At 31.7% G+C, this 7,589-nt stretch overlaps 1 long non-coding RNA gene across 1 annotated transcript; it reads right to left on the bottom strand.

Annotated features, from left to right (window-relative positions):
• Positions 1–310: 310 nt before the first annotated feature.
• Positions 311–7,172, bottom strand: LOC111086150. Its single transcript, XR_002610900.1, has 3 exons — positions 7,015–7,172; positions 2,417–3,024; positions 311–795 (listed from the first exon to the last, which is right to left on the bottom strand). It is a non-coding gene; the product is annotated as an uncharacterized LOC111086150 (long non-coding RNA).
• Between the last annotated feature and the right edge of the window lie 417 nt (positions 7,173–7,589).

The raw sequence follows: 7,589 nt of genomic DNA, 5'->3' as shown, positions 1-7,589 counted from the left end.
AAATGCTGATGGGGTATGTTTGTTTAAATAGACATTTCATGTTGTGTTTTATTAAAGGAAAAGATTCACAACCGCTTTGTGGGGGTCAAAGTTCACAAGCCACGATCTTCTCCACAGAGCCATTCAACACGGTATTACGTATTTGATGTCAGGTTATCAACTATTCATTGTAATCAGCACTGCTGATTTAGTGTTAGTTGGTAGTAGAGAAGAGTAAATACCAGATACAGTGTACAGGGATACTGAAAAAAATTTATACATGCGTTTTGGAAGTTCTAAAGGTCAGACATATGGAATATGCAAACTGTTCGATAGACAATTTTTTTATTCTTCACATATGAACATCGTCTTGCAGTCCGAATTGTCAGACTGATATCGTCAATTCACACATACATTGGTAACACATCTGTATTTTCTGTGTACAACAGACTTGTATATTTTACTAAAAGATTACCACATTCCATGTAAATACACCGAGTAAATTCAGAATTATTTACTTTGCAACCCTTCTTTGGTATTTTTACTATTATAACAAGTATATAAATATATATATATATCTACAGTTGAAGTTTTTTTGTAGTGTAATATAATAATTAAGTCAATATAACACAATTACACCACTGACTAAAAACAATTAAGTTCTAGTTTGTTTAGACATATATTTATGTATAGAAAATTCAAGAAAACAAATCTAAATTCACCGTCAGAAACTGAGAACACCTAAACTTCCTCTAAGTGTAGCCAGGCAACATGGATGCACCGTTTTAAAATTTCACTTGCCACCTCATCTATGGTCTGGGAGGAAAACAGAAATAAACAAAATATTTCTATTTTAAGCAATCTCTTATTTATATTTCTGTACACTTAACATATAGCAACATTCTTACACGTACTTTAACATATAGCAACATTCTCACACGTACTTTAACATGTTGCAACATTCTCACACGTACTTTAACATGTTGCAACATTCTCACACGTACTTTAACATGTTGCAACATTCTCACACGTACTTTAACATGTTGCAACATTCTCACATGTACTTTAACATGTTGCAACATTCTCACACGTACTTTAACATATAGCAACATTCTCACACGTACTTTAACATATAGCAACATTCTCACACGTACTTTAACATATAGCAACATTCTCACATGTACTTTAACATATAGCAACATTCTCACATGTACTTTAACATATAGCAACATTCTCACACGTACTTTAACATATAGCAACATTCTCACACGTACTTTAACATATAGCAACATTCTTACACAAAGTACGTGTAAGAATGTTGCTATATGTTAAAGTACACGTGTGAGAATGTTGCTATATGTTACTTTAACATATAGCAACATTCTCACACGTACTTTAACATATAGCAACATTCTTACATGTACTTTAACATATAGCAACATTCTCACATGTACTTTACTGCTATAGACATCTCTTTACTTCTTCTTTCTACAATATCACTATAATGGAGCAATGGCGTTACCGACAATATATCTGTCTGCATGTGGTGATTGAGGCTTAAGAAAGGTGGCGCCATCTATTAAATGGCACCACAAACAAAAATTCATAAAATCTCATACTTTGGGTATTCAAAATTCAGAGAATTAGAAAAATAACTGTGGTACGTCTGTTTGTTTGTTTGTAATTAAGCACAAAGCTACACAATGGGCTATCTGTGCTCTGCCCCCCACGGGTACCGAAATCCAGTTTCTAGCATTGTAAGTCTGCAAACATACTGTGCCACTGGGGGGCAACTGTGGTAGTGCAAGAACCATTTCTTTATAACAGAGTACAGTTTTAATTAAAACTACTTTTTTCAGAACAAGAATACGACTTTCACTAGGACTGTACGAGAGGGTTTGATTAGATCTTTATTGATGCATTTTTTATGCGTAGCCCTAAAAAACAGGAGTTCTTAAAAATTATTTTTTCAATAAAGGTAGCACTTTTATTATATAAAACATTACAATTTATGTCAGTAACATTCCTGAATTTTTTTAGCTCTGTACATTGAGTTATTCTGATGCAGTGAGTTGTGTATGACTGAAGAACACAATCAGAACACTTTACTCATGCAGTACTTCCCAAGAAAAAATCATTTTTTTTATAGAAAATGTTCAAGTTTTCTTTTTTTTTTTTTAGTGAAGTATGAATACTACGATTATTAATTAATAGCACAAACAGCCGCCCATAGTGCGACGTTTCTGCTAGTTTAAATAGTGACATTAATCAACACATTCAAACAAGTTATTTCTATTATTAATGTGGTATATAAACATACCGAACACTTTCTATCCTCTTATCGTAATTTATTACTAAAACAAATTTATCAGTTAGTTCCGAGTATGTGCAGTTTCCACATAACATAAAGTTGTTAAGTTTATTTCATTCTAACTACCTTCCTTCTTTTGTCATTCTCTGAAGATAACACTTCTTCTTCCCATGGAGATTGTGGCTGTAATGCTCCACATTGTGCAAGGATGTTAACTGCTTTCCAATGGTAGATTAGGTGATATCTCAAGATTATGACCTCCTTTATAGCTCAATGGGATTGACCATCAGTGGCATAGGTGGCACACACACGTTCTGTGAATATAGTATTAAAAATGTTTATGTATAATACTAGTTAGCTCTCTATCAATCTCAAGGCCTCAGTTTGGTAAGTGAATTTTAACTTCTTTCTGTAAATGGTAATACGTCTCAAAAGCCAGTGGCGAAAGCTATTCATATGTCTCAGGGACTGTACAGTACACAACATAATAAACAAGTATCTTTGTCTGACAAAGTGCCAGAAGCCAAGTGTACACAAGTTGCTTCCAAGAAATATCATTTCAACCATTGTATGCCTCAAGCAGCTGGAGAACGAAATGGGTATGTATGCTATTCCAAATGAAATCATACCAGTCAAGTCAACAGATGCAGCACCTATGGATTTCTGTGCAATAAGACTGTTGAAACAGGTACTGGAAAACTACTGCCCTTGTACACTAGATGGATTATGGAAATCTGCAAGGAGGATGAGTATGCTTAGAACATAACAGCTTTATGACATAGCCTTTGAAATTGAAACTATTGTATATTACAATGAGGAAATGATTAGCTGCAAAATATTTTGTATAATTTGTTTATTTAAACACATTTTACAGATTACATGTAGCTACAATAAGAGCTAAAATGTTACAGCAACTATAAAGTAATATAAAATACCAGTTGAATAGTTTTCAAAAAATTGGTCAAATGTGAAACTTCACAATAATATATTTTAAAGAATATTACTTCATTTAAACTTATGCATAAAAATAAAATTTTAAGATAGAAAAAATGATGAAATATAAAACTGTGACACCAGTTATTCTTATTGAAAAGTATTAACTATAATAGATGTGCAACAGCAACTAACCACTAATCATTAATGTGACAAAAAATATGAATCTCTACATTTCAGAAGATTTGATTAATATGTTTACAGTGAAAACTGTGAACTGTAGGTCTGTTCCAAGGCCATTTCACAAGATAAAAATACAAATTTGGGTTTGGCCAGGATATGAAAATAGATATCTTTAAACTGCTCATGTTTTAATTATTATTAAAGTTAAGGGTGTATTATAAACTCTGTATATGTATTTTTGTATCTATGGTAAAACTACCATAGATACTAAGGCTATTTGTCATCATTCCTAATTTTAAACTACTGATCAGAGAGAGAAATACTAGTTTGTAACACCCTAGCACAATGCTAAGGAATTGACTGTCACTCTTATAATGCACTCACAGCTAAAGTGTGGGAAATAATTTGTGGTATTGGACGACTATGAAATGCAGAGCTCTACCACAGGGCCAACTTACTCCCTAATATCACAGAAAGTTCCCACACTTTGTCAAATACGAATTTTCATATGTTTTACAAGACTTTTCAAGAATATATTATGAATACTTCTGCTCAATAGAAATAAAACACAAATATATAATCCTATCACTGGCTAGAACACAGTGAAAGATATTACATTTATCTTGAATGACACAGGATTATTTCAACTTGCAAACATGTAATCTGTCCTTTCTCATCTTGGTTAGGAAGTGGATACATTATAAAATGACTTACCAGCCAACAAGAAATCCTGTATTATTCAGAGTATCTGATTGATTCCACACAATTAATGGATGGTTAAAACATCTTACTTATAGGTTTCATTTTATGATCACTCCAATAAAAAAAGAAAGGAAAAAAACAATGTTTTCCATTTAAACCATTCTAATTGCTTATTTGAAAAAAAACAACAAAATTTAGCTCTCAAAACATTTGATTATTTTTTTTACTAAACGTTTATGTCACAGTTCTAAGACTGGTACCATCTTGCAAGTGGCTATCACCCAAACTGACATTAATTCATTACTCAAATGTAAGCAACTAACTTCATATACTCAATGTCTTGTATTATGATCATTCCCCAACTGAGATTTCTGGTGAAAAACATAATTTTATTCCCCTCCTCCTGGCATCTAAGGCTTTAAGTAAAACCAGGTCATGCAAATTGATAAATAACAAAAATGAATTTTCTGAAGATATCTATGTGTGCAGGTAAGTGTGTGTGTGTGTGAAACAACATTTCTGGTTTGGTTTAAAACAATTATATCTGCATTACTATAAGCAATTCATAGAAAAGTTTTAATTTAATAAATTGAAATTAACATAAATAATTTTCTTTGTAAACAGAAATAACTGAATTGTTTTAATTTAGATAACTTCTTTCAGTGACCTAGTGTTACTTAAGTGTACAGTGATAAAATCAAATGTCTTAACAATACAGAAATGTTTTGAATTATTATAAGAAAAAATAATCAATACATAAAATGATCAAATGCATCCATTATAACATTACCATCTTAATTTTGCTTACCATACCTTATAAACAGGTACTGAACACTCCTTAAAAAATTGTTGTCACAAGTCTTTTCATTTAAATTTACTTAAAAATACACTCAAACCAAAGAGGTAAATATATCTTCAGACATGTTAAATAAAATGTACCTAAGCTAATGCTGTTGTTGAAATATGAGTAAACTTTAACCAAAGTTTGGAGAAAAGGAAAACCTCATATGACCCAAACTTCCTTTCTACTAATAATATATGTTCAGATCATTACTACAAAATATACTGTTGTGGATTATGTTAACAATATTTTAATTTAGACGTTTTTCTTGCTACAAGGAGTTTTAGCTTCTTGATATTTTTCTTATACTGTACTGCATGGCAAACCAGTGAACTAATAGATAAACATATCATAAACAGGGTTGAATTAAGGGTAGGGCTTTAAGGGTTTGCATCCCTGGCCCCAAGTCATTCAAAATAACAGTTGGTTTGGTTTACTTGGAATTTCATGCAAAGCTACACAAGGATTACCTGTACTAGCTGTCCCTAATTTAGCAGTGATAGACTAGAGGGAAGGCAGATAGTCAACACCACCCACCACAAACTCTTGGGCTACTCTTTTACAACAAACAGTGGGATTGACCATCACATAATAACACCTGGCTCAATGGCTAAAAGGGCAAGCATGTTTGGTGACGGAATCAAACTGGTGACCCTCAGATTGTGAGATGAGCACCTTAACCACGAGGCCCAAAAATAATTGGGACACTATAATTTTTAATGCAGCTAAGTATCCACAGATTTAATAGCTGTTTGAAAAACTATTTATTGTTAACATATAATGAAATGACAAAAGTTTCACTTCAGGAAATATATTCTCAGATTTCTCATACAGATATCAATTTTGGAATAAAGTCTTGATAAAATTTCATTTATTAATGGCTTGTCTATATGGGATTTGTTTTTCCTGGATTGACTCCAAAAATCTCAAGAGCCCCATACCCCTTGTTCCCTTAATTGGTCCTGCTCCTAGCCATTATTTATACAGATATATACATATACATGAAACAACTAATTTTTATATAGATGTGATTTGTCTCTTTATACAGTACCTGCTTACAGTACAGTAACTATAATTGAAATGATTATTTTTCTTACCACTAATTCCTTGTTAAAAGCTTAAGTTACCTGTTATCGTACTCTGTTATAAACAAAGCATATATTTACAGGGTATTATACTTACTATTATACCAGAAAGTGAAGATTTGCTATTGCAAAATCAAATGTTATATCTAGTTTTAGTGAAATATGACAAAATAAAGACTGTTTGAAAACAGCCTATTTACTTCTTGCAATAATTCAAACACTAAACGTCATTAAATTTCTAGTCTTCATAATATCCAAAAAGTAAAGAAATGTCTGAGCCATAGCTCAGGAATGAATGATTTAAACTAAAACCTTATTGTGAACGCATTTTAAACATAAATGAAGTTATTATGTATTCAAAAAGGGTTGTTGAAAAAAAATGAGTCCTACCTGGAACAAATGACATTGTTTCATTATTTCTATCATAATTTGCACAGAATAGAAGTTTGGGTATTTTATCAACTATAAATACAAAACAATTATGAACGTTTTGGATTTGGTAAAATACAAAAAATAAACTGCACAAATTTGTATGTTAAGATAGCATGAGAACAATAACCATATACAATTGTTTAACAAATAAAAGTTCTTATTAGCATGTACATACAGAAATTATCCACTCTCATAACACCATAAAAATTATTTATATTAAATTCTAGAAAATACTAATATATCATGTTTATAAAATCACCGTACTTTAATTACGATATATGCATAAATATAAAACATAAATTAAGTTTTAGGTTTACTGTGCTATTCTGTAGAAATATTCTAGAAAACCTTGCACAGTATTATAAACTAATATAACGCTTACGTTTATGTAGTGATATACATATATATATATATATTGTTGTAACGTTGTTCTCTTGTGGGCGAATTATTTTAAATTATCTAATGAAAGCAATTCAAAGCCCAGTTGTTTCTACAAGCTTAAACAATGTGGTAATTATTAGGCCACGTTTACAAATAACACCACCTACACTAACTTCTTGTACTTCACGACTGAAAACAAACTATGAATATACACTCTAACTGATTTACATTACTACCTTCTTAGCCATTTCCTTCCTATGCTTATATTTATAATATAGCTTCGAAGCTACTAGAAAAACTCAAACGTCAAATCCTTAAGAATATTCTAGGCGTTCTTGGCCTAACTTAACAATATCATAACGATATGTGGCTCTCTCTAGCTAACAAACGAATGACAACGTTAAAAAATATAGCTTATAACAATATCTTCAAATATAATTTCTTCTCAATCTGAGATTCTAAAATATGGATCTTCACCTTTCGAGTGACAGCACATATGACTGATTTCACCATATCTAAAAATGATTTACTAATGATGAATTTAAAACAAGAGGATACTGTTGTTAAAAATTTAATAGTATGCAACTTAATACATAAAAAGAGAATTGGCTCAGAACTGAAGGTCCGGCATGGCCAGGTGGTTAGGGCGCTCGACTTGCAATCTGTGGGTCGCGGATTCGAATCCCCGTCACACCAAAATTGCTCGCCCTTTTAGCCGTGGGGGCGTTATAAAGTGACGGTC

Source organism: Limulus polyphemus, unplaced genomic scaffold (assembly GCF_000517525.1).
Source record: "Limulus polyphemus unplaced genomic scaffold, Limulus_polyphemus-2.1.2 Scaffold883, whole genome shotgun sequence".
Lineage (NCBI taxonomy): Eukaryota > Metazoa > Arthropoda > Merostomata > Xiphosura > Limulidae > Limulus > Limulus polyphemus.
The sequence above is the reverse complement of the archived record's forward strand: the minus strand, read 5'-3'. Positions and strand labels throughout refer to the sequence as shown.